Source organism: Hibiscus syriacus, unplaced genomic scaffold (assembly GCF_006381635.1).
Source record: "Hibiscus syriacus cultivar Baekdansim isolate YM2019G1 unplaced genomic scaffold, ASM638163v2 tig00110223_pilon, whole genome shotgun sequence".
Classification (NCBI taxonomy): domain Eukaryota; kingdom Viridiplantae; phylum Streptophyta; class Magnoliopsida; order Malvales; family Malvaceae; genus Hibiscus; species Hibiscus syriacus.
In genome coordinates, this window is record NW_024062636.1 from 2,856,896 (window position 1) to 2,883,311 (window position 26,416).

Below are 26,416 nucleotides of genomic sequence, written 5' to 3' on the forward strand. Positions count from 1 at the left end.
ACTCCATTGAATGCTAACCACAAACATCATACATATATACAGGAAATTCCAGGGAACGGAGCCGATTCCCGCTACATTTTTACATAAACATCCCATAGGAAATTCTCTTAATGAACTGGATCTGGATTGAATAGCACAGATTCCCTCCATATAAGCTCTTTGATGTGATCTTCAGTGCACGATGATTGCTCGAAATCGAAACTGAAAGGTCGAGGACAGACGGGTTCATCATTGGTATCGTGAAGAGATGCCAAGTATGGGTGACAAAGTGCCTCATCAACTGCATAAACAGATCGCAACAAAATAACTAGTACGCAACCATCTCAAATGCTGTGCTTGAAATTCTAGTTTCTTGGCTCGTATACCTGTAATTCGTTTGTTGGGGTCAAAGACAAGCATTCTTTCTAGCAGATCAACAGCTGCAGCAGACATATTTGGGAACCTAGCTGAAAAATGTTGTTTCCTACACTGTGGAAGCTGCCTAAAGTACCTTCGGGCATTGTTGCTTCGGAGAAATCCGAGACTCGTGTCGTCTGGTGAACCTATCAGCTTTTGCACACACACACACACACAAAAAAAAAATGTTCAGATTAAAATGCGGATCGCCTATGCAAGACCATAGCTACCTCAGTGATGAGTCTGAGCTGATGAACATAATCTTTGCCCGGAAACAGAGGCTCCCTTGTCTTAATCTCTCCAAATATGCAAGCAACAGACCACATATCAATTACAGCAGTGTATTATGAACAATTAAGGAGCAACTCCGGCGCTCGGTACAAACGAGTGACGATATACTCAGTCATGAAATCTGTTTCAGACGTGGTCCTGGCCAATCCGAAGTCGGCGATTTTAAGGTCGCAATTGGCATTCAAAAGCAGACTGCTTGGCTTAAGGTCACGGTGCAAAACATTGGCGGAATGTACATACTTCAGCCCTCGTAACAGCTGGTATAAAAAGTACTGCACAAGGTTTCATTATCAGATTCATGGTATATGCAGTGTTTGATGAAAGTATGATAATAAATGTGCTGTTCTCATAGCCTGTTTATCCAAACCTGACAATGATCATCTTTCAATGGTTGGTCAGAGCGGACTATGTGATGAAGATCAGTGTCCATCAATTCGTAAACGATGTTAACATCATTGAAGGTGTTGACGAAAACGGGTAAAGAAAACGAAAGAACACGAGAATTTTACGAGGTTCGGCAATGTGCTTACGTCCTCGGTGCCTAGGCGGCGCTAGAAGTTTTATTCAATGATTTTTTAGGTCTAGATTTCTTCAATCTGCAAACTAAATGCTCGTTTCCAGGTTGAGTGAAACCTTCAGGTTGCCGCATGTAGATCTGCTCCTCTAAATCACCATGCAAAAAAGCAGTTTTAACATCCATCTGCTCTAAATGCAAATCCCAACTAGCCACCAATGCAAGTACTGCTCGGATTGAAGTGTGCCTGACCACAGGAGAAAAGATTTCATCATAATCAACTCCTTTCTGCTGTGAAAAACCCTTCGCTACCAAACGAGCCTTGAACTTCTCCCCTTCTTTTTCTGTTACTGCTGGTTTCTTCTTATACACCCATTTGCAACCAATCGGCTTCTTACCCTCAGGAAGGGGAACTAACTCCCATGTGTGATTGTGATTCAAAGACTCCATCTCCTCAACCATGGCTGCCATCCACTTGTCGTTTTCCTGACTAGTAACGGCATCATGAAAAGTAACTGGATCATCATTGCTAACAGTAAGTGCAAAAGATACCAAGTCTTCAAAACTCAATCTGTTCGGAGGCTTTATATTCGTCCGTCTCACCCTGTCTCTGGCGAGACTATAATCCTGCAAATCATCCGTAGTAGAACCACCAGAAGTCAGTTGAGAAGTTTCTGGTTTCTCAACTGGAAACTGCTCGAAATCTACCACTGTCGTGTCTTGCTTCTGCTGCAACATAGATTGTTCATCAAAAACGACATCTCTACTAATCACAACTTTCTTCGCAACTGGATCCCAGAACTTGAATCCTTTGACACCTTTCTTGTAACCCAGAAAAATGCACTCCTTCGATTTTGCATCAAGTTTGGATCTCTCATCAGCAGGTACATGCACATAAGCAGGACAACCAAAAATCCGTAAGTTATCAAAACAAACATCATGACCAGTCCATACCTCTTCTGCAACTTTCCCAGCCAGCGATGCCCTTGGCGATCTGTTGATAAGGTAACACGCCATGTTAACAGCCTCAGCCCAGAAGTGTTTGGGAAGCCCCGCATTCAACCGCAAACATCTGGCTCTTTCATTCAACGACCTGTTCATTCGTTCCGCAACACCATTCTGTTGTGGTGTCTTGCGCACTGTAAAATGCCTCTGAATCCCATGCTCCTTACAGAATTGTAGGAACTGTGAATCTGTGTACTCCGTACCATTGTCAGACCGCAAACACTTGATTTTTCGTCCTGTTTGGTTTTCTACCTCAGCTTTCCACAGCTTGAACTTCTCAAAAACTTCAGATTTCTGTTTCAAAAAATACACCCAAACTTTCCGTGAAAAATCATCAATAAAAGTAACATAGTACCTAGATCCACCCAAAGACGATGTCGTGGAAGGCCCCCATACATCAGAATGCACATAATCAAGAATCCCTTGAGTTGTGTGCTTCGCAGTCTTGAAACGGACTTTAGTCTGTTTACCAAGAACACAATACTTGCAAAAATCGAGCTTACAGCTTTTGACACCATGCAACAAGTTTCTCTTGTGTAATTCTGCCATACCACGTTCACTAAGATGAGCAAGGCGCATATGCCACAAGTTTGTCGTATCATCACAGGACTCAACAGAGTGAACTCCACCTGCAACGGTACTCCCTAACAATCTGTAGATATTCCCTGCAGTCATCTTGCCTTTCATCACAGTCAATGCTCCTTTAACAATCCGAATGGTTTCCCTATCCTCGTCAGCCTTAGGGATAAAACCATTCTTGTGCAAAGTGCCCAAGGAAATCAAATTCTTCTTCAAGTCTGGGATATGTCGAACACCACTCAACGTCCGAACGGAGCCATCGTGCATCTTAATTCTGACATCACCAATACCAACAATATTGCAACATCGATCATCACCCAAATAAACCGAACCAGAATTAACCGGCCTGTATGTCAAAAACCATTCCCTATTTGGCGTGATGTGATAAGAACATCCAGAATCAAGAATCCAAGCATCTGTCAATTGTGTCGTTGAAATAGAAAGCATATCACCCTCACTGCAATCAGAAGTATCATCCTCGACCACGTTCACAGACTTGGATGAGCCATCACGCTTCTCATCAGTCTGCTTTTTCAACTTCGGACAGTCTCGCTTCATATGTCCCGCCTCCTTGCACTTGGAACAGTGAATCGTCTTCTTATCCCTGGATTTGGATCTGGAATTCCGCTTCCCGGACCCTACCTTCTCTGGCTTCCGTCCACGATCTCGATTACCCTTGACATATAAGCTATCGGCTTGAGAGCTTTCCCCTGCATTCTGCTTCCGCTGGTTGTGAGCCAACAAGGCTGCAGTAATCTCCTCAACGTTGATAGTCTCTTTCCCATATGTAAGAGTAGTCACCATGTGTTCGTAAGAGGAAGGCAACGAACACAACAGAATCATTGCTCTGTCTTCATCCTCAATTTTCACATCAAGCCGAGCCAGATCAGAAACGATTTGATTGAAGACATTCACGTGTTGCGCCAAATCGTGATCGTCCTGCATCTTCAGCCCATACAACCGCTGCTTCAGATACAGTTTTGTCGTTAAGGATTTGGACATAAACTGACTTTCCAACTTCCTCCAAATTTCGTCTGGAGACGATAGATGCATGACGTGATACATGACCTCGTCCGCCAAGCATAATCGTATGGTTCCTGTCGTTCGCTGCTGCAATTCTTCCCAATCTTCCTCATCCATCGACGTCGGCTTTGTAGGTCGCAAAGCCTTCAAGATCCCTTGCTGCGCCAATAGATCCTTCACCCTCGTTTGCCATAATCCGAAGTTACTCTGACCATCGAATTTCGCGACTTCGAATTTTGCTCCTGACATCTGATACCAATTGTTGACGAAAACGGGTAAAGAAAACGAAAGAACACGAGAATTTTACGAGGTTCGGCAATGTGCTTACGTCCTCGGTGCCTAGGCGGCGCTAGAAGTTTTATTCAATGATTTTTTAGGTCTAGGTTACATCTCTATTTATAATAGAAAACCCTGGTACATAATTACAAAATCAACCCTGTACCGTACCGCGGGGGCTACGCCCCCGCACCCCCAACCCACATAATTTGTAACCCCACAACGAGACTTTCTTTGTAAGGACAGTTGATGTTCGCTCACTCCGCTCCATCTCGTGTCCTCTTTACTGGTATATTTATGAGCCATATCTAACAAAAGGTCTCCTTCTTCGGAGGTCGAATGAGGTCCTTGATGGCAATGACCTGCAAAAACAGGAGGAGATGCGTACGTGATTAACCCCTGAGAACCAAATTCTAAAGTTGGAGCTCGGGGCTTACATTATCATGGCTCATGTGACGAAGAAGCTTTATTTCCCTCAATGTCCTTTTGGCATCTATAATGTTATCAAATGCATTGCCGATCTTCTTAATAGCAACCTCCTGAAGCGTCTCTGAATTGACAGCAGCACTGGAGAAGAACGGCAAAGAGTTCATGTAATACACTTCCACCTTAACAAAGCATGGAATGCCAATTGGTATTATGGTAAATAAAATTTTAACAGGCATAAGAGGTGCGTCTATTTCATTTTTTTCGTACAACATCACGGAAGACTCCCGCAAACTGCTACGTCTAACAATTACAGAAATGGGATAGGCATGGTTGAACGATAAGATTGAAATTTTAAGGTTATTTAAGTCTTAATATTAATAAATATTATATTCTGATATTATAATAACTATTTTGATATGTATTATTTATATTTCAAATGATAAACATATGAATTGATTTATATACGACTTCATACCCTAGTTATTTATTTATTACATCAAGTCAAAATTATATACGATTTCTATTACGGGCACTCTCTTTAAACACTAAGACTACTTTATAAGTTATTTTATATCATTGTTTTTTGATTAGCTTGACATAGTATTCTTAAAAGTTGTCTTTTTTTGTTCATAGTTTATGATAATTATAAGGTAGTATGTGTTTTTAACTTTTTATAGTAATTAATTATGCACGCACATTGTAAAACAACTGCTTGAACTCATGACTTATAGGGAAAACAACATTTCCTTCAACCAACTAGGCACCTTAATGGGTTCGAGATATTATAGGTTTGTATAAAAAATTATATTAATAATTTAATTTATATATACTAACACCCTTATATATTTGAATTAGTTTTATGTTACTCTTTACGCCGTGTTTAATTATTTTTTTTACTCCAATTCAGATTGTGTACATAACTTGATTTTTAAGTTGAAATTATAAGATTTTATTTAACAGAACTAATATGAACATCGTTGAAAATCCTAAGCTAATTTATGGAAAGCGAGGAAAAAGATATTATAGTTTTAGTAGTAAGAGAGCATCACTTAATTAAAGTCTGACCACAACCTACAAAAATCCTTTTAAAAAACAAAAACCAACCCATACAGTGAATCAACAAAAACATACCCAAAAAGGGAGGAAAAAATTAATCAACCACCAAACAAAAGAGCATTATAAACAACAGCAGAAACAAAAACTCCCATGAAATATTTGAACAAGAACACTAAACGTAGCATAAAATAAACTTACCATACAATACCGTTAGCACCTCTACCGATCGGACGAATAGGAGGAGCGTACTTGCTGGACACCTCAAACAGGTTACCGTACACATTGTGGTGTACATATTTTCCTCCATGAGTCAGCACTTCCTTCACACTGCCTCCCTCTGAGCTCGACTGTTTTGTACTCCCTATTTCCTTCTTCATTTTACGTGTTTTCCCCCTCCTTCTGCTGCTCGAAACCAAGTTATCTAGTAAGAAGAAAAGGAAAACTCAGACTAGGTTTATTTATATCTGTAGAATCATTGTTGGGCAACTTTGTTTATTTTAAGTACTTGTAATGTTCTTTAGACTGCAAAAATATGTTAGCTTCCTTAGTTTTTTTTTCCTTTTTTGAGAAACTCAGGGATGGAGAGTTTTTCTTTGTTTGATATGATCAAAGTTTGGTGGGTCCAAATCCGTGAAATGAAAGGAGACATTTTCTAGTTTTTCTGCAGATTTTTTAAAAAAAAGTAAAATTGAATTAATCCATCCCTCACGTAGCGTAACATGTGGTACCTTTTAACATCACCCATGCAAGATGGTGCCAAGTATTCTCTTAGCCAACTGCTTTTCGGATATGGTGGTTGTGCCCATCACGGGATGCCTGCTGCCGTTCCTTGCCCTCTTTTTGCTGTGCAGGCAGTGGAGGATCCACGCCTTATTGAAGGTGGATAAAGGGACGGGCATTGGACCCGAACCAGAAGGGGTTCTGACCCGATTTGGCCGGATTTTTTTAAAAAATTTTGGGTTCGGGTCGTGTCAGATTTTTTAATGTTAGGTTAGGATCGGATTGTATTCGATTTTAAGGTGAAAAATACCCGACCTGATCCGACTTGAAAACAATTTTAATTTTACCTTATATATTTAAGGATAATTACAATAATATTCATCTATATATTATTTTCTTTCAATTAAATCCTTATTTTTATTGAATAAAAATCAAATTTTTAATATATATATATATATTATTTTGGGTAGGGTTCAAAATTTTTCTCAAAAAATCAAGTCAAGCTCAGGTTGGGTGGAAGATGTATATTTTTTTTGGGTCGAGTGGAGGATTTATGATTTTTGGGTCCGATCGGGTGGACCTAAAATCCAACTCGACTTGACCCATGCCCATCCCTAGATGGATATATATGTTTACCATAAAATTTGAATTTTCTTCGTATAATTATCTATTCCATATATTATACTTATCTTGAAATTTTATTCATATCAATTCATATAAAACATTATACTATGAGAAAATAACCTCAGTGACCAAAAATGCCTTATAATATACGATTTTAACCAACTTTTTTTAGATTTGCCAAAATGACCAACAAAATCGCAATGCGAAATAAAAATCGCAACGCGATCTCCAAAATCGTAAATCAGTTCCTAGAATCGCAACGCGATTATGAAGAATCGCAATGCAATAGTACAAATTAGCATTGCGATTTTCCAGAATCGCAACGCGAATATGAAAATCGCAACGCGAACATATAAATCGCAACGCGATTCTGACTATCGCAACGAGTATCCGTAAAATCGCAACTCGTATCCGTAAATCGCAACGACAATACGTAAAATCGCAACGCGTATCCGTAAATCGCAACGAGAATACGTAAATCGTAACGCGTATCTGTAAATCGCAACGAGAATACGTAAATCGCAATGCGTATCCGTAAATCGCAACGACAATACATAAAATCGCAACGCGTATCCGTAAATCGCAACGCAATTTTTAAAGCGCCATTAGAATCGCTACGCGTATTTTATTTTCAAATTCCAAACACGAATATTAATTATCGGAACACTGAACCGTCCACAGTATATCCCGTAATCGCAACTCATAACCTAAAACCTAAAATCACAACTCAGTCCCATCTCTATCTCTCACTCTCTACGGCGAAATCCGTCCCCATCTCCGAAGATTTTCGTCCCCATCTCCGGCGAAATCCCTCACAATAATTCACGGTCAGAAATCCCTCACAATCATTCAGAAATGGAAAATCAACCTCCGAGGGTTAGTTTTTTTAATTATTTTTATTTTGAAATTTTTGCATTATTTTAGGTTTTTCATATTGAAATTGATGATAAGTTTACTGGTAATTTCAATAATAGATTAACCATTTCACTTAGATTTCTTATTAAATTCATTCGATTGTTGCAAATTTTAGTTTCAAGAATAAACTACTACTCTTTATGTTTATTGTTTTTTGTATATCTTCACAGTGTAGTTTTTGGTATATCTAACTTGGTATGTTTATTGTTTTTGTAGAAATTTGTTTCGGCTTCATTGACATTAAGGAATAAAGTTAGCCTAGCCACTACAATTGCTTCGAAGCTTTCACCTGCACAAAGAAAATTGTTTGAGGAAACATGCTTCGGGCCATGGCTGAGAGTACAGCATCCGGGTGGAGATGCTAATTTGACCCATTTGTGGCTTCAGACCATGACTAGCGATCTACCCGACAGTATACAACGTGGTGAGGAAGAGATATGGTTTTATTTTTCACCGGCGTATACTTGTTTTGGGTGGAAGGAGTTCTGCTTAATCACTGGTCTACGATTCGGACACGATGATGTAAGCCGGTACACTCATCATATCACCCGTCCATCATGGTTATCCCGGGTTTTTCCTGATGAGTCAATAGAGAAGCCGAACTTACACGTCGACGACCTGAAGAAATTGTTTAATAAGAAAGATGGTTTTACTCGGATGAATGACGTCGATGTTGTCCGAGTATGCCTTCTAGTACTTTTGTATGCCGGCTTTTTAGGCAGAGAGGCCAGACAACCTATTCCTCAGGAGCTAATATTATTAGTAGAGGACCTAAATGCATGGAATCTGTTTTCGTAGGGTTCGTATATATGGAAAGCTACCTGGACTAAGTTGTCATCTGCCTTTGATGACCGCAAAAGTTTGCGTGGCGATGGGTCGAAATACACTTTGTCAGGATTTGTTTGGGCCTTTAAGTAAGAATTTCTATATAATGTTTTCAAAATTATAATTAATTATTTAACAATTACTAATGTTTGTTATTATATTGTTTGTAGATTTGGATATTCGAGGTTTTCCCCAGCATGCGGACATATGCATTAAAAACTTCAAATGATATTCCTAGGGCTATTTCCTGGAAGAGAAAATGTCTGTTGGATTGGGAAGACTTAATACCATATGCGATAATAAATAATGTAAGTTAACACAAATACTATCATATATAAACAAGTTATTAATAGTAGACGTTTAACTTTGTTTGAGTTTTTATATTTTTAGGAGGCCAACACTCCATTACAGAGACTAACACCCACGGAGGCTGAGCTTGCCACTGATTGGTGGCAAGCTAGTCACCGTTTTTTTGATGGCACGAATGATGAGCAGCCTCCACTTCCTCCACTTCGAGAGCCATCACCTCACCCATAGCCATCACCTGATCGACCCGACTATACACCTCTACAACGAGAGCCATCACCTATCCCGTCACATCATCGAGCCTCTTCTCTACCATCACCTCATGATAGGCGACCGGCAAAGATGCCACAACTTCTATCTCCCTGTTCTCCACCTCCATAGGATGAGTCAAGGGAGTTACGTGATGAGGTCAATGCCTTGCGTGAGGAGATCGGTACTCTACGCGATAACGATGGTGCATGGCGTGTGGAGGTGTCTACTTTACGTGGTGAGGTTGCCGCTCTACGTGAGATGGTAGTATCGTTGCAGAATGAGGTTCATACTCTACGCAACGAGGTAAGTTTAAGATTTTCCATATTTAACTTGATGATAAATTTACTCGTAATTTCACTTAAATTAACCATTTCACTTAGATTAACCATTTCACTTAGATTGCTTAGTAAATTTATTCGGTTGCTGCCAATACTGCTAAACTGTTTATTCTTTAACACTGTAAAGTTAGTATTTGTCTTTTGTTTTGTCTTTTGGTTGAAGTAAATTTATTCGGTTGCTGCCAATTCTGCTAAACTGTGTATTCTTTAACACTGTGAAGTTAGTATTTGTCTTTGTTTTGTCTTTTGGTTGAAAGTAAATTTGTTCGGTTGCTGTCAATTCTGCTAAACTGTATACTCTTTAACACTGTGAAGTTAGTATTTGTCTTTGTTTTGTCTTTTGGTTGAAAGTAAATTTGTTCGGTTGCTGCCAATTCTGTTAAACTGTGTATTCTTTAATACTCTGAAGTTAGTATTTGTCTTTGTTTTGTCTTTTGGTTGAAGTAATGCAATCCATTCAAGTTTCAATTTGCAGAAGAAGAAATAGTTTACTTTCGCAACACGAAACTTAAAATCACAACGTGAAAAATGACTATCGCAACGCGAAATAAAAATCACAACTAGAGAATCGCAACGCGAAATGAAAATCGCAACGAGAGAATCGTAACGTGAAACTATAATTGCGTTGCGATTTTCATTTCGCATTGCGATTATCTCGTTGCGATTTTCATTTCGCGTTGCGATTCTCTTGTTGTGATTTTCATTTCGCGTTGCGATAGTGATTTTTCACGTTGTGATTTTAAGTTCCAGAAACTATATTTTCTTCTGCAAATTGAAACTTGAATGAATTGCATTAGTTCAACCAATAGACAAAGACAAATACTAACTTGACAGTGTTGCAAGTTTGAAACATATTTTTCTTTGTTATCTGATGCATTTTGTAAACTATGATAGAATAATGACTTGGGTGAATACAATGCAAGTTTGAAACATATTTGTCTTTGTTTTCAATGTTTAAATACCATGTCTGTTTATTTACTGATTTTTGTATTTAATTATTTAGCGGCCCGATAAGGTGGATGCTTTACGTCGGGTTTTTCTTGCACGACGGAGTTCACGCATCAGACGTTGTGCACGTGCTATTAAGTCTCCGTACACCCCAATAGTGCGAAGACACCGCAAGAAGAAGCCCGACTCGCCTGTCATCCCTCAAGAGTCCACTCCTATCGTTGAAGAGGCCCCTATCATTCCTCGAGAGTCCCCTCCCACCGTTCAAGAGGCCACTGTCATCCTTGAAGAGGTCTCTCCCACCATTCAAGAGCCCGATTCACATGGCGTCATATGTAAGATTCTTGAGAAACTCTCTGACGTGCCGGACATGATGGATGAGAGTTGGCTCTCGTATGAGTTACCGGCCAGTACCATTCCGGTATCTGAAGTGGAGAGGAGACAACTACCGGACACAATTCTGGATAACACCCTTTGGGCTAAGACCGCAGTTGATTTTTATCTACATGAGCGGAGTCAGGGGTGTTTCACTGACATATGCAAGCTCAACGATGATATCTATTAGTTGCTTGATCGGTCTTGGTGGGGCGTATTATTAGGGGTCGAAGACAATGGCTATTTCGATGGAGGGGTAAGTCTTATATTTTTCTTATATTTCAATTTGATTATTTTTTTTAAATTTATGTAAGTCACTAATATATGTTTTTTTTTTGTAAAACAGCATATCGATGCGTGGGTATCACGTCTTCTAATAATTAGGAAACTTAAGAAAAATAAAAGAAATACACGATATACAATTATGTCGACGTCTTTTAACGTCGTTCACTTGAAGAATCAACGAGATGAATCATTTGCTTTGGGCAATGGACAAGCTAAACTTTATCTTGCATGGTGGGAGGTCGATAAGGTTAGTATTTATTTTAGATTGAGTTTAAAGGTATTCATAAATAAGTGCGCAAATGAATGAATTATTACTTATGATTGTAGGTGTTTATCCCTGTTTGGAACGTAAACATTGACTTCTCGTCGAGCTTCAGCTCCCATCCCTTAAGGCAATAGTATATGACAGCATGATAAATTACATATCATTGGCTGATTTAAGAGATATTATTAAGGGATGGAGCTCTCATTTGGCTAAATTCTTGGATGCGATAAATTATTGGACTCGTTCTGGAAACAAGAAGCCAAAGAAGCTCAATATTATAGTTAGCAGAGACGAGACCGCACCACAACAAACGGAAGGAGCCAGAGGGGATTGTGGTCCTCTCGTATGCTTGGCGTTGGAGCGTTTGATCACAGGAAGTATAAAGTATCTACCTCCCACCGATAGAGATAGAGCTGTAGTAGGCTTGTGGTTTAAGCATTATATGGCTAGATCGATATATTCGAGACGCTGCCTACCTGCATCCGCGTTATAAAAATGTTCATAAACAATTGGTAAGTTTATAGGCTTTTGGTTTGAAAATGTTTGGTTAAGTACCTAGAATTCAATAATTTGTTGTTTGTAGGTTTTAGATGTGTAGAAAGTGTTGTTTGAGCAAATGTTTGGTTTCTGCAGGTTAATCTCAGAAGTGATCTGCGTGAAAATGATGTATGGCTGCAAAAGTTGATTCAATAGTAGATGAGGAAATAAGAATTATTGCTTATTTTTTGATTGTTTAATTGATTTGTAAAAGATGATTTGTAAAAGTTGATTTGTTTAATTGATGTGAACATAATTCTTATTTGTGTTTGTTTAATTGATTGAAATGTAATGGTTGATTTTGTTGATTTCAATCTGCATTATGTTGAAGGTAAAAATGACTATCGCAATGCGAAATGAAAATCGCAACGAGAGAATCGCAATGCGAAATGAAAATCGCAATTGTTTGAGCACACTGAGGTAAAACACGTCTTAAACAGTTTATATGCTTATTAAAATTCACTTCCCAATAAGCTTTTACAGCCTTCCAGTATGTCCATTTGTGATTTTTTATACTAGCAGACCTTGATTTTAGATTTCTATACAAATGAACATCGCAAAGTCCATGAAAAGCATCTGGGAAACACCTTCTAACAGCGTTGTCAATTGAGTTTGTCCTATCGGATATGATTGTCAGATTGCTAATAGGACCTATGCAATCCCTAAGATGCCCCATAAACCATATCCATGAATCAGAGGTTTCAGATTTGCCAACCCCGTAAGCTATTGGCAGTATCCCATTGTTATCATCCATGGCTACTGCTAATAAGTTTACTCCAAAGTATCGACCTTTTAAATGTGATTCGTCACCTATAATAAATGGGCGCATACAATTAATAAACGAACGAATCTACAAAATCATATACACAAGAAATATAATCATTTAAATGTGAAATGCATGTAACTAACAAAAATGAGTCAACAAAATTATATTGATTTACTAACCGCAGCACCAATGGCGATAAACAGCAACTCAAAGCGTCCATCTCTATCTGTTTTGATATGAGTTACCGACCCATGATTTTTCAACTTTAAATTGTGACAATAAGCCGACAGTTGGGCAAACGATGCTTCTGGCGACCCCCTCAACAATTCCAAGGCATAACATTTGGCTCTCCAAGCTTGAGAATATGAGATACTAATCTTGAACCGACCATTCATGTCAGTCATAATTTCATGTCCCCGATATACCCTACCATTCAAAAACATTAACTCAGCCAGAAAACCACCCAACACCTTTTTGTTTGCCTGTCTATGGTGAGGAAAAACTTGGGTTCTTGAACATATATGTTTATCAATAAAAGTCTTAACTTGAAACATTTGACAATCTTTTATCCTCTTTGCAATCATACGCCACATACAGTTTTTGTCAATCATACACCTTGTTTCGAAACGATCTTTGCTTGATTTGTTAACTTTTAGTTGATAGCCATCTTCCACACATTTCGTATACAAAGCTATCTTAAAGTCTTCCTTTGTATCAAAACAATCATCTTTCTTGATACGAATAATTTTTGTGTAACAATCAACTGCTATCTTTACCAACTCTTCTTCCGGTATCTGAAGTAATTCTGGCATATTCCAGTTATACTCCCGTGGCATTTTCTTCGGGGACTTTTCTTTGGGGATTTCTTCTTTTTCTTTTTCTTCTTCAGTGTTATATGAATTACAGAATGGATGTTCAACATGTTCATTTACAGTCGTAACTTCCTCCTCATTATCATCAACAACATCTTCCTCGGCAACGGCTGTTTCATCATCAAAATTCGGGTATTGACCAATATCAAAATCATTACACGCAGGGTCTGTTTCTTCTTTTGAAAAAGCATCAAAATCCGAGTATTGACCAAGATCATAGTCCGGGTATTGACCAAGATCAAATTTCGAATACTGACTAGTACTCACAATTTTTTCTGTTGGCTCATCATCGTATAACTGGTCAATCCGAAAACCAGAATTTGGTGCTGAAAGTTGATTGGGATTTGGATTAGGGAAAGGTTGTGGGTTTTGAGATTGTGTTTGGTATTGGAAATGTGGTGAAACAATATTTGCTTGGTGATGAAATTGTGGTGGAACCATTAAATTTTGAGCACCATAAACTGGGGTTGAAAAACTTAGTTGATTACTACCCGCTACTGACCCAACTTCACTACTTCTAGGTTTAACAACATACAATGTAACATCATCACTTGAAACACTAATGTAAGCAATGAATCGTTTAACATCTTCATTGTCGGTTAACAAATAAATTTTACCATTTCTCTGATAAGATAGCCTAAATCCACTTAGGGGCTCTAAATTCAATATATTTGCAACACGTAACATTAGAGTTTCATAAGTTAACTTTTTTAATGACAGTTTTAGTTAAAGATTCATGGGTAAAGGCATATATTGTAAAACACCATGAACATTCTCCCATGACCCTCCAAAACACAAATCTATCCAAACATGATCAACATTAGATGATTTCATTATTGTAAATTAATTTACTAAACAAACGAGCTGCGAAACTAAAACCTGTTGCCGGATGGGGAAGGATGTCGTTGGATATAGGAACGGATGTTACCGGAGAGAGTGATAGATGGAGATGGAATGAGTTGCGATTTAGGGATTTAGGTTATGAGTTGCTGCTGCTGCGTAGTTATATACCCAAAACATTTATGTTGCGAAATTAAAACCTGTTGCGAATTCAGAAATCGAGTTGCGAATTTGAAATTCAGTATTGCGATAGTCAGAATCTCATTGCGATTTACGTATTCTCGTTGTGATTTTCGGATACGCAATGCGATTTTACGTATTGTCGTTGCGATTTACGGATACGCATTGCGATTTTACGGATACTCGTTGCGATAGTCAGAATCGCGTTGCGATTTATATGTTCACGTTGCGATTTTCATATTCGCGTTGCGATTCTGGAAAATCGCAAGGCTAATTTATACTATCGCATTGCGATTCTTCATAATCGCGTTGCGATTCTGGGAACTGATTTGCGATTCTGGAGATCGCGTTGCGATTTTTATTTCGCATTGCGATTTTGTTGGTCATTTTGACAAATCCAAAAAAAGTTGGTTAAAATCGTATATTATAAGGCATTTTTTGTCACTGAGGTTATTTTCTCTTATACTATTAATATATATATGGAATATGTCTATCATAAAAAATATTTTAAAATCCATCACTCTATTTGAATTTTTTTTTTCAATTCTCTTTAGACCATAAAACCAAGACTATGGCTTACTGTTGAGGAACACTTGGAGCCCAATTGTTTTTGGAATTGAGAAAAGCCTAGAATCTAGGTTTAGAATGTAGTCCATTTTATGAAATAGAGTATTTGGTACTTTGAAACATTTTTTTTTGGTGAAAGAATGTTTAAATCAGGGATGACTCTCCCGATTCAAAGTCAGGGTTTATCTAAGATCCAATTGGTATTTACATAGGAATTTATAGATTATTTATCAAGAGTGATAGTAGTAGGATTCGAACTTGACCTTACAAACTCGAATTCCTTAATCACAACCACTTGCGATAATTACAAGCTCGAATTTGGTACTTGAAACTTTATTCATGCAGCCCAAGTTCAATAACCTTGAATGAATCGGTACACTTTTAACGTATATTAGATAATTACAATTATATCCTTGTAAATATATATGTTTCATTTTATACCTTGATTTTTATGTGCTTTTCCTCTATTTTCCTACTAAGTTGATGTCATTAAGTTAAATGGTATCATATTTAATCAAACACTTAATATGTAATATCCTAAAATCTAGATGTAATTCATAAAATATTATCTTTCTTGCCAAAGTTTTTCTCTCAACCTTTGCATCACTTATTCTCTTTATATATATATATATATATATATTTGACGGGACATCAATCTTGATGCCAATCAATGCGAAATAAAATGTACGCAAATGACTCTGCTAAACATAAAATTTTATAATGACTTATTTTTCGTGTTTAAGGATCAAGATATCATCTTTAGGGTGTGTTTGGTTGGGGGAATGTAAGATTTTCATAGGAATGGAATCCACATTTACCCGTTTGGTTGGCCGGGAATGTCATTCTCGGTAATCTTACATTACCAATAGTGGATTTTTGAGGTATATTACACAGAATGTCATTACTTCCATTTTCTTAGGTATTGTTGTATTACCGACATTTTGGACTAGAATGCCCTTAATTTTTTTTTCTTTCAAAAATATCCTTATTCTGTCATTGAATAATAAAAATTCTACGAAGGTTAAATTACAAATTTATCCTTAAACTATTTTAGATTTACAAAAAAAATCTATAATTAAAATTTTATATGAAGTTTAGGGGTTAAAATAAAATTTGACCCTTTCATTAAATCTTTTTATATTTTCAATTTTGTAAAAAAATTATATAAATTTTATGAATTTAATTTTTTTAAAGAAAATATATAAATATTTTCCTAACTTGTTAAAAAAATAAATATAAAATAAGGACAATTTGATCAAATATATATTTTAATAATCTTTTATTCTTTTAACTAAAAACGATAATCTTACATTCCTGCTAAACCAACCAAACACAAAATACAATATTTCTAGTAATCCTATTCCCTGTTAATCTTTTATTTTCACTGATAATCTTACATTCTGTGAACCAAACGCACCCTTAGTGTTGGGTCGCTAATCATTTGTGATGTTTAATCATCCACGTTAACTTGCATATCATCATTTTCTATTCTTTATTGTGAAAAAGAAACGTGCTAGTTTGGGAGTAAAGATTGAAGAGAAATATCAATGAAAATGATGTCTTACGTGAACAAAGAATATCAATAAAAAATGACTAACGTGCCACATTATTCTTTTATTATCCAAGTAACGGTTGTTAACGCTCGATTAATCGATTTGTCATAAATTGATAATATTAATGATTAAATTGTTATTTTTGAAATATTAATAAAAGAAAAAAAAACTTATTTAAACATCATTAACAATTTAAGTAATTTACCCGGGTAGTTCTGCGGTGCGGCGCCTAAAAAACGGCTAATATACGGCGTGACCGGTTAAACAAGTGACCGGTTAAAATTTAGACCGGTTATGTTATATTATTTAACCGGAAATATTATAAAGTACAATAACATACTAGGTAGCGCTTATATAATGTAATAGGTAGCGCTTATATTTATCTATTTTTATAAGTAAACCGGTATATTTATACCGATAGCATTGCAAATTTACCTATTACATTATATTATATTGAAAGTGTCCATACTTTTTATAAAAAGGATCGATACTTTAACAGTGTATTTAGCTCGTTAAAATCTGGACACGCGTTCCAAACATCATTGAGATCTTTACAGTAGGTAACAGAATCGTATGTTTTGCATTTTTTTTGATCCTGTTCACAAACAGTCGAACATAAATATGTAGGAATCATAGACAACGAAAAGTCAGCAAACTGTAATGACATTCATCTTACCCACACGAATAGAAAATGCTCGGAAAATACAGGTAGTTTCTCAAGTACACGGTCGACGTTATGCCTGAGATTGTAATCAAGTTTGAATGTTAACATTCAAATGTATATTAACGATTTTTGACTACAGTAATTCAATTGCCTCAAACATGTTCTAACCTCATCTTTGAAGACCAAAGGGCAACAACAAAATTGTCGACACAAAATTGCATAAATTCAAATAATCCTCTTCTGAGGACAACATCTACAACATGAAGAAAATGAGATTAAAGTTCTACGCTTATATGTTAAAATAATGGATACAAAAGAATAGAATTAAAACCTGTCGGCAGTCTTGGGATGTAGGCAAGGACACCATTGAGATCAAAAATTAAAAGTTTTCTTGAAGGCGGCGTTGCAGACACGATATACTTGTTTGGATCATCATCTTCATCATCATCATCATCATCGTCATCATCTTCATCGCCAGCTTCATCGTCATCATCATCATCATCGTCATCTTCATCGTCAGCTTCATCTTCTGCGACCGCTTGGTTGTCCACATCTGTTAAAAGAAAATAAAATAAAGTTCAGAACGTGTAAATGTTAAGAAACATAGATAATGAATTACCTAACTCGTTTGATGTCGTTGACGTAATTCGTTACGCAACATGGAGACTTCACGTTGCAATGATGAAATATCGGATCGCATTCCACTCACAAGGGAATCAATATGCTCCCGAAAATTGACCATGTATTCCATCACGGTCTTAATTGTGACATCCTCTGCAACTGGAGCTTCTTCCATCATTGCGTCTCCACTTGGTTGCTCTTCTTCATAGCCAATGGGGTCCATTTCCTCCCTCTCTTGATCTAATCCGACCTCCTTGACACGCTTCCAACCGAGTTTTTCAACAAAATCATATCCCGCTTTTTTAATAAATACCATGTCAATCTTGCGGGTTAATCGAACAGGGGCGTCATGCGAAAAATCAACTTCCTTCTTCTTCAACAGATGGGTGATGACACATCCATATGGTAGTGTAGTTGAAATTGTTGCTCCCTTTGTGACCATATATACAATTGTATTAAATATGAGTTTTGCAATGTTTGGAGCCGTTTTGGATTTATACTTTGCTATCCACCAATAATCGCTGTCTCGAAGCGTTGAATGTTTTCCCCCACTAGGCCGGATATACCATGTGAGCATTTTATGAAACACTCTCGACTCTACATCGAGGTGAATTGGGCTATTTCTAGTAACCCGTTTAATTGTAGACCAATCTACACCATTTTCATCTGAATCCCCTGTATTCGCTACACCTAAACCCTCCGCAATAGTTTCTGGAGATATATATATCCTTCCCCATGACATGTGTATTAATTCCTATTATATTAGTCTTATTAGGCTCGTGCTGTAAGGAAGCATTGTTGTAGAAGACTCTAACTAGGTTGGGATAATATCTTGGTTCTACACCAAGGAATTCAAGCCAACCCCAAGATGTAAATGTGGATTTAAAACTAAATGCATATTTATCATCAAACAAGAAACCCAGGTCAATGACATGTTCGGGACGAATCTTCCTTACTTTAAAACTCGTCTGCCATCTTTGTTTCTCCATGTCGGATCTAAAGTTCAGAGTTTCGAAGGACCTGATTTCCTCAGAAGAATCGTTTGTTACAGAAGGAGGTGGTTGAGAAGAACTGGGTTGAGAAGAGCTTTGAGAAAGACCTCGCTTCTGACGCTGACGTTTTGGAGCCATTTTGGTTGGATGCTACCCCTATTACAATGGAACACAAACACATTCAGGATAAAAACTCCAATATAGAAATCAATCAAACCCATAAAATATCGATAAATTTACCTGAATATCTGATCGTCACTTATGATAACGGTAGAAGAAAGAGGAAGATCTGCCTGCTTGCATTTATGTTTAGGGTTTCTCGATTAAGAGTACTATATATCGTAAACGGTGGAAAACACTTGATATTTAAATTAGTATCGACACAAACTATATTAGTGTCGACACATTATTTAGACATATTCTCTCATAAAACCGGTATAATTGTACCGGTTAGATTGAAAAATTACATATTACATTATACTTTTGGGTTCGATGATTTTGGGATCGACACTTTTTATATATGGATCGACACTTTATGGGTGCACCTTGTTTTTAATTCATTCTGGAAAAAAAAAATCGACACAAACTATATTAGTGTCGACACATTATTTAGACATATTCTCTCATAAAACCGGTATAATTGTACAGGTTAGATTGAAAAATTACATATTACATTATACTTTTGGGTTCGATGATTTTGGGATCGACACTTTTTATATATGGATCGACACTTTATGGGTGCACCTTGTTTTCCATTCATTCTGGGAAAAAAATATCGACACAAACTATATTAGTGTCGACACATTATTTAGACATATTCTCTCATAAAACCGGTATAATTGTACCGGTTAGATTGAAAAATTACATATTACATTATACTTTTGGGTTCGATGATTTTGGGATCGACACTTTTTATATATGGATCGACACTTTATGGGTGCACCTTGTTTTCCATTCATTCTGGGAAAAAAATATCGACACAAACTATATTAGTGTCGACACATTATTTAGACATATTCTCTCATAAAACCGGTATAATTGTACCGGTTAGATTGAAAAATTACATATTACATTATACTTTTGGGTTCGATGATTTTGGGATCGACACTTTTTATATATGGATCGACACTTTATGGGTGCACCTTGTTTTTAATTCATTCTGGAAAAAAAATATCGACACAAACTATATTAGTGTCGACACATTATTTAGACATATTCTCTCATAAAACCGGTATAATTGTACCGGTTAGATTGAAAAATTACATATTACATTATACTTTTGGGTTCGATGATTTTGGGATCGACACTTTTTATATATGGATCGACACTTTATGGGTGCACCTTGTTTTCCATTCATTCTGGGAAAAAAATATCGACACAAACTATATTAGTGTCGACACATTATTTAGACATATTCTCTCATAAAACCGGTATAATTGTACCGGTTAGATTGAAAAATTACATATTACATTATACTTTTGGGTTCGATGATTTTGGGATCGACACTTTTTATATATGGATCGACACTTTATGGGTGCACCTTGTTTTCCATTCATTCTGGGAAAAAATATCGACACAAACTATATTAGTGTCGACACATTATTTAGACATATTCTCTCATAAAACCGGTATAATTGTACCGGTTAGATTGAAAAATTACATATTACATTATACTTTTGGGTTCGATGATTTTGGGATCGACACTTTTTATATATGGATCGACACTTTATGGGTGCACCTTGTTTTTAATTCATTCTGGAAAAAAAATATCGACACAAACTATATTAGTGTCGACACATTATTTAGACATATTCTCTCATAAAACCGGTATAATTGTACCGGTTAGATTGAAAAATTACATATTACATTATACTTTTGGGTTCGATGATTTTGGGATCGACACTTTTTATATATGGATCGACACTTTATGGGTGCACCTTGTTTTCCATTCATTCTGAGAAAAAAATATCGACACAAACTATATTAGTGTCGACACATTATTTAGACATATTCTCTCATAAAACCGGTATAATTGTACCGGTTAGATTGAAAAATTACATATTACATTATACTTTTGGGTTCGATGATTTTGGGATCGACACTTTTTATATATGGATCGACACTTTATGGGTGCACCTTGTTTTCCATTCATTCTGGGGAAAAAATATCGACACAAACTATATTAGTGTCGACACATTATTTAGACATATTCTCTCATAAAACCGGTATAATTGTACCGGTTAGATTGAAAAATTACATATTACATTATACTTTTGGTTTTCGATGTTTTTGGGATTGACACTTTTTTATATATGGATCGACACTTTATGGGTGCACCCTGTTGGCCATATTGTAAATTTGCCTTTTACTTCCAAGTATCGACATGACCCTTAATGTGTATAAGAAACATGTACAACAACATACTGCTAACTTTTCTCATCTCATTCATAATTATATTCACATACAAAAATATAAATCGTATACAAAATTATAATCTTATACAAAATTAACTCGACATTTACATCATTGCATCCTTTTGTTATTCTTATGTAATATTGCAGCTTTTGTTATCTCCTGTCTTCGTTCATTTTGATTGTGGCTTACAAGATCGTTTAATACTCGCGATCGATCCCAGTCTCCAACAACCTATATTCAAATTGTCAGAACGTTAAGTATTGTCAACTACAGCATTCAATCTACGACTTTTAACAATTTTACCACAAACAATTTTTTCTATCCACTTACAAAATCACCAGTTGCCCCTGTAGAACCGATCGATTCCATCCACATCATCACATACATGCCGCAATCATATCTGTTACAAAATTTGAAAACCACACATGTCAATTATGATGAATACTGCATAAATTAAGCTTTCTATTTGTGATAACATCTCATACCCATTCAATTGCTTATTCTTCTTATGCTCCACAAATTTGAAATTTTTCAAGGGATACTTTCCTAGAGATCCACATGACTCAACCCAAATGCGTTTCTTATTATAAGAATCTAATATTTTAATCTGCATTAAAATAGAAGAAGTTATACACCAAAAAAATTATGCATTATAATTTACATAATGTCCTTTCATACATACATACATACCAATCTCTTAGCATCCTTCACTCTCTGTTTAGCTGCTTCAGTTGTAAACATACTATCATATATTGTTACAACATGATCTACCATATCCAACACCAACAGATACCAATGTGAATTATGGTAGTTTATTGTGATCATTATCTGCAACAAATTTCACACCCAATTTGACAAAATTCAACATTCTATATCTGAAAACATCATTTGCAATTGGTATGGTGTCTTACCTTCTCACAGTCGGTGAATTTCACATAGTTATCCAATATGACACCCCAGAAGGTAGAAATATTCTCAACACTTTCTTTGTTATTGGCTTCCAACGCCTGTTGCTGTAATTACGCAACAAACATTATTAATTTACCGTCTATAACACTACTTTTCAATATTTATTAATTTAACTCACCACTAAGAGGTATGGAAGGTAGCCAATCCTCCGGTGTGACTTTTGAGAATCGTAGCATATGGTACAGGCGAGCAAATCGATAACCTAACAAAATTAATTACACAATCAGAACATATTCAATAAGTTTTATTTATTTTCTACTTTCTACTTACCACACCGCCAACCCATTCCGTAGGCTTCAACGTTGCAACGTCGTATACAGTAGCGAATTGATTTCCCATTGATATTACAGAATATCTGTATGAATCATTAGGATTAATATCTTGTCATGAAATATTTAAATATCACTCACAAAACAATATATTTCACTTACCCCGATTCTAACTCGCTATTCCATAAATAATCACAAATTGCAGCTTCGATATCATCAATTCCGGTTGGAATATCCGCTTTTTCAACCTACAATTTTGCATACAAATTTTTGTCACAACAACATAATAAAAATCAAATTAAGTATTCTTTTATTAAACTTACCTTCTGCTTCTTCTTCTGGGGTGCAGGACATTCCGAATCCAAAACTGCTGCTATAACACTCTCCGGTGTATAAATGACATCGACTTCCTTCCTCCTCATTTCTTCTATCTCTTCTTCTTCCTCCTCCCTCTTTTTTTCTTCATATTTTTTCAGTTCATCGTACTTTTTTTCTACATAGCTCTTCATATCTTTTATTTCACCCTTCAATTGAGCTCCTTCATCCGAGTATTTATCAACCACCCCCTTCACCCCCGTAAGTTCACTCTGTTTTGCTTCACCGTCGTCCCACTCACCTTCATCCCCCAATACAACCATCCCTCCTTTCTTCTCCTCTGCCTCCACTGCCTCCTCTACATCCTTGCCAATAACCTTCAAAAAATTAAATTACAATATTAAGACATTGATTATATTCTTAATATTATTTAATTACATTTATTACCATTTCTTGCTTCTTCCCTCTATCCAACTTCAACTTCACCATCACTCTAACCACCTCTTCCTTCCCCCATGCACGGATGCGTGCCACTCCGGTTCTTTCATAAGCCGGCACTGCCTCACAGCCCGACCAAAAATCGAACAGTGCAACCTGCATTTATAATAAAATTTATATTTTTATATAAAAACACAAAAAAGTGATTCAACTCATTTACCTCTAAGATTGCTATGCACCCTTTGAGGTATCTCTGGCTGCCCTTTTTAAAGGTGATTATTGATTCAATCAATCTCGAATGGATATATTCAGCCCAATTGAATTCACCCTTCAAGCCTTCATCGCAAATGAGCTTCATATATTCCTTGTTCGTTGACGTATCACCCGTTGGACAAAGAAATATCCCGACAAGGTACAATAGAACTCGGGCCTTCAGCTCATCCCCCAAGTAAGATCCACTTTTGATATCCTCTTCAACTTCAGTATATGTCACCTTATGATTCAAACCATATTTGGAGGCAAGTGCTTTCCAGTTCTTACTCCTACAGACTTCTATAACACTTTTGCCTTTGTTTTGTACCCCCAATACGGCTGCAGCAGTCGATACCCCCAGAGGGAATGAATAATCACCATACTTAGCCATACATTGACTGACGTCAAATTGTGCCATCAAGGATCGACACAATTCCCTCCGAATAGGTCGATCCCTTACTCCGATCAACGATCCAAAACCTATTTCTCCCAGCACATTCAACTGACCCTTCTCCTTAAGGTGTTTAATTAATAAATTCACCCTTTTAATGCTGCATCTTGTCGACACTTCCTACATTTTTTAACAATATATAATGTTATAGTTCTTATATATTTTGTATCAACGTATTTACAAGTTTAATGAATACCTTATTTTCATGTGCTTTCCTCCGTTCTTTGTATTCTTTACTATCATTCCTTGACTGTGTGATGTAAGGTTCCTTTTCAGCATCACTCATTGAATTCCATTTGGACCTCACATCTTTTTCACCTAATATTAAACATAAACGTTTCTTAATCAATACATTAACACTAAATACTAATACTACTCAATGTCAATTTCATTTTACATACCGAACCGCTCTGTGTGCCATCTCCCTTCATCCTTTTGCATTCGGCCATACTGTTAACATTTAAAATTTGTAATCAATTTAAAGTTTATCGATACTTTAATCCAATTACCATTTCAACAATAATAACAAAAAGACATTGATACTTACTAGAAGTACATATATCCACCCTTTGGTTGCTTTCGAGTCTCGGCCTCAATTTCAAAGTCATCTGCTCCACCAACAATTTTCCAACCCATTGACTCCATTTTTCCTTCATATATCAGTTTACGCAAATCAAATTATTTTGTTACATACACTTTTCAATATACAAATATAGATAACTACTCTTGTGGTAAAACGGTTTTCTTCAAAAGAATTTGAATGGCCACACCAAAATGTGTCGGCACATTTATACAACCTATAATATCATTTTCTACCTATAATATTTAATAAAAGTATCGACATTTATATTTTTCCTTGAATATCTATTTCTACCTGCAATCGGTCCCAAATGCTTCCTTACTCCAAAACCCCAAACAACACATAAAAAACCCTATCGCAATTACTGTAATAATAAAAAATTAGGGTTTCGACAACATACTTTTCGATTCGACTGCAGCAACAAACAAACAAACTTCGCTTTAGAAACGCCTTCTGAAATGCAGCAACAATTACTCTTCGATTTCAAAAACTCGTCCGTTCTATCTTTTTTCAGAGGATATTTAGCTATGGCCTTTATATTTTCATCGGATATGTTATTTATATTTAATCGATACAAATACAAAAGTGTCGATACTTTTATGTCAGGTGTCGATACTTTCGAAAGGATAATTACTTATTTCTTTGAAAGTGTCGATAATTTATTACACGTACTTACGAAAGTATCGACACTTTCAATATATCCGGTATCATTTTACCGGTTTTATCATTTTGTTACCGGTTTTATCATATTTTACCTGTTATATCGTTGTGGATCGATATATTTTTTTAAAGTATCGACACATTATAGGCGCTATAACTGCTTCTCTTTTAAATTCACAAAGTGTCGATCCTTATATAACGTATCGACACTTTTAAATTTACCGGTTTTATCATTTTGTTACCGGTTTTATCATATTTTTATCTGGTATATCGTTTTGGATCGATATATTTTTTAAAAGTATCGACACTTTTTAGGATTTAAAACTGCTTTTAAAGTTATGTAATTTATGTTTCAATTTATTTAATAGTGTTTCATGTTTTCCACCTACAATATTAATTTAATAATTTAATTTACACAAAATTTTATTTGATTGTTTTGATATTTTATAAAATATTATTTAGAATTTAAATTTAACAATATTAACCAAATAATTTAATAAATATGTTTTCAACAGTGAAATAAGTATGGACACTTTTATAAAAATGATATATACTTTTTTGAAAGTTATGTAATTTATGTTTCAATTTTTTTAATAGTGTTTCATGTTTTCCACCTACAATATTAATTTAATAATTTAATTTATACAAAAAATTATTTGATTGTTTTGATATTTTATAAAATATTATTTAGATTTTAAATTTAACAATATTAACTAAAGATAATAATAAATATATTTTCATAGTGAAATAAGTATGGACACTTTTATAAAAAGGATAGATAATTTACAATATAACAGGTAAAAATATGACAAAACCAGATTCATTATGACAAAACCGGTAAAATTTACTTGATATGTTAAACGTATGGACACTTTTATAAAAAGGATAGATACTTACCGATAACCAAAGTTTACCGGTTACCAAATTTTTTAATAGTTTTTCATATTTTCTACCTAAAACATTATTAGTTGTCAACATAATAGGTACCGCTAAACCGAATTTATTAAATACATTTTAATGTATCCGGTAATACTGTATATTAGCCGTATATTA

At 35.8% G+C, this 26,416-nt stretch overlaps 1 long non-coding RNA gene and 1 pseudogene across 1 annotated transcript; one reads left to right on the plus strand and one right to left on the minus strand.

The window, feature by feature from the left end:
- Nucleotides 1–5,961, minus strand: LOC120114326 (annotated as a pseudogene).
- Nucleotides 4,540–26,094, plus strand: LOC120114327. Its single transcript, XR_005515385.1, has 3 exons — nt 4,540–4,671; nt 14,496–14,501; nt 26,083–26,094. It is a non-coding gene; the product is annotated as an uncharacterized LOC120114327 (long non-coding RNA).
- The last annotated feature ends 322 nt before the right edge of the window (nt 26,095–26,416 follow it).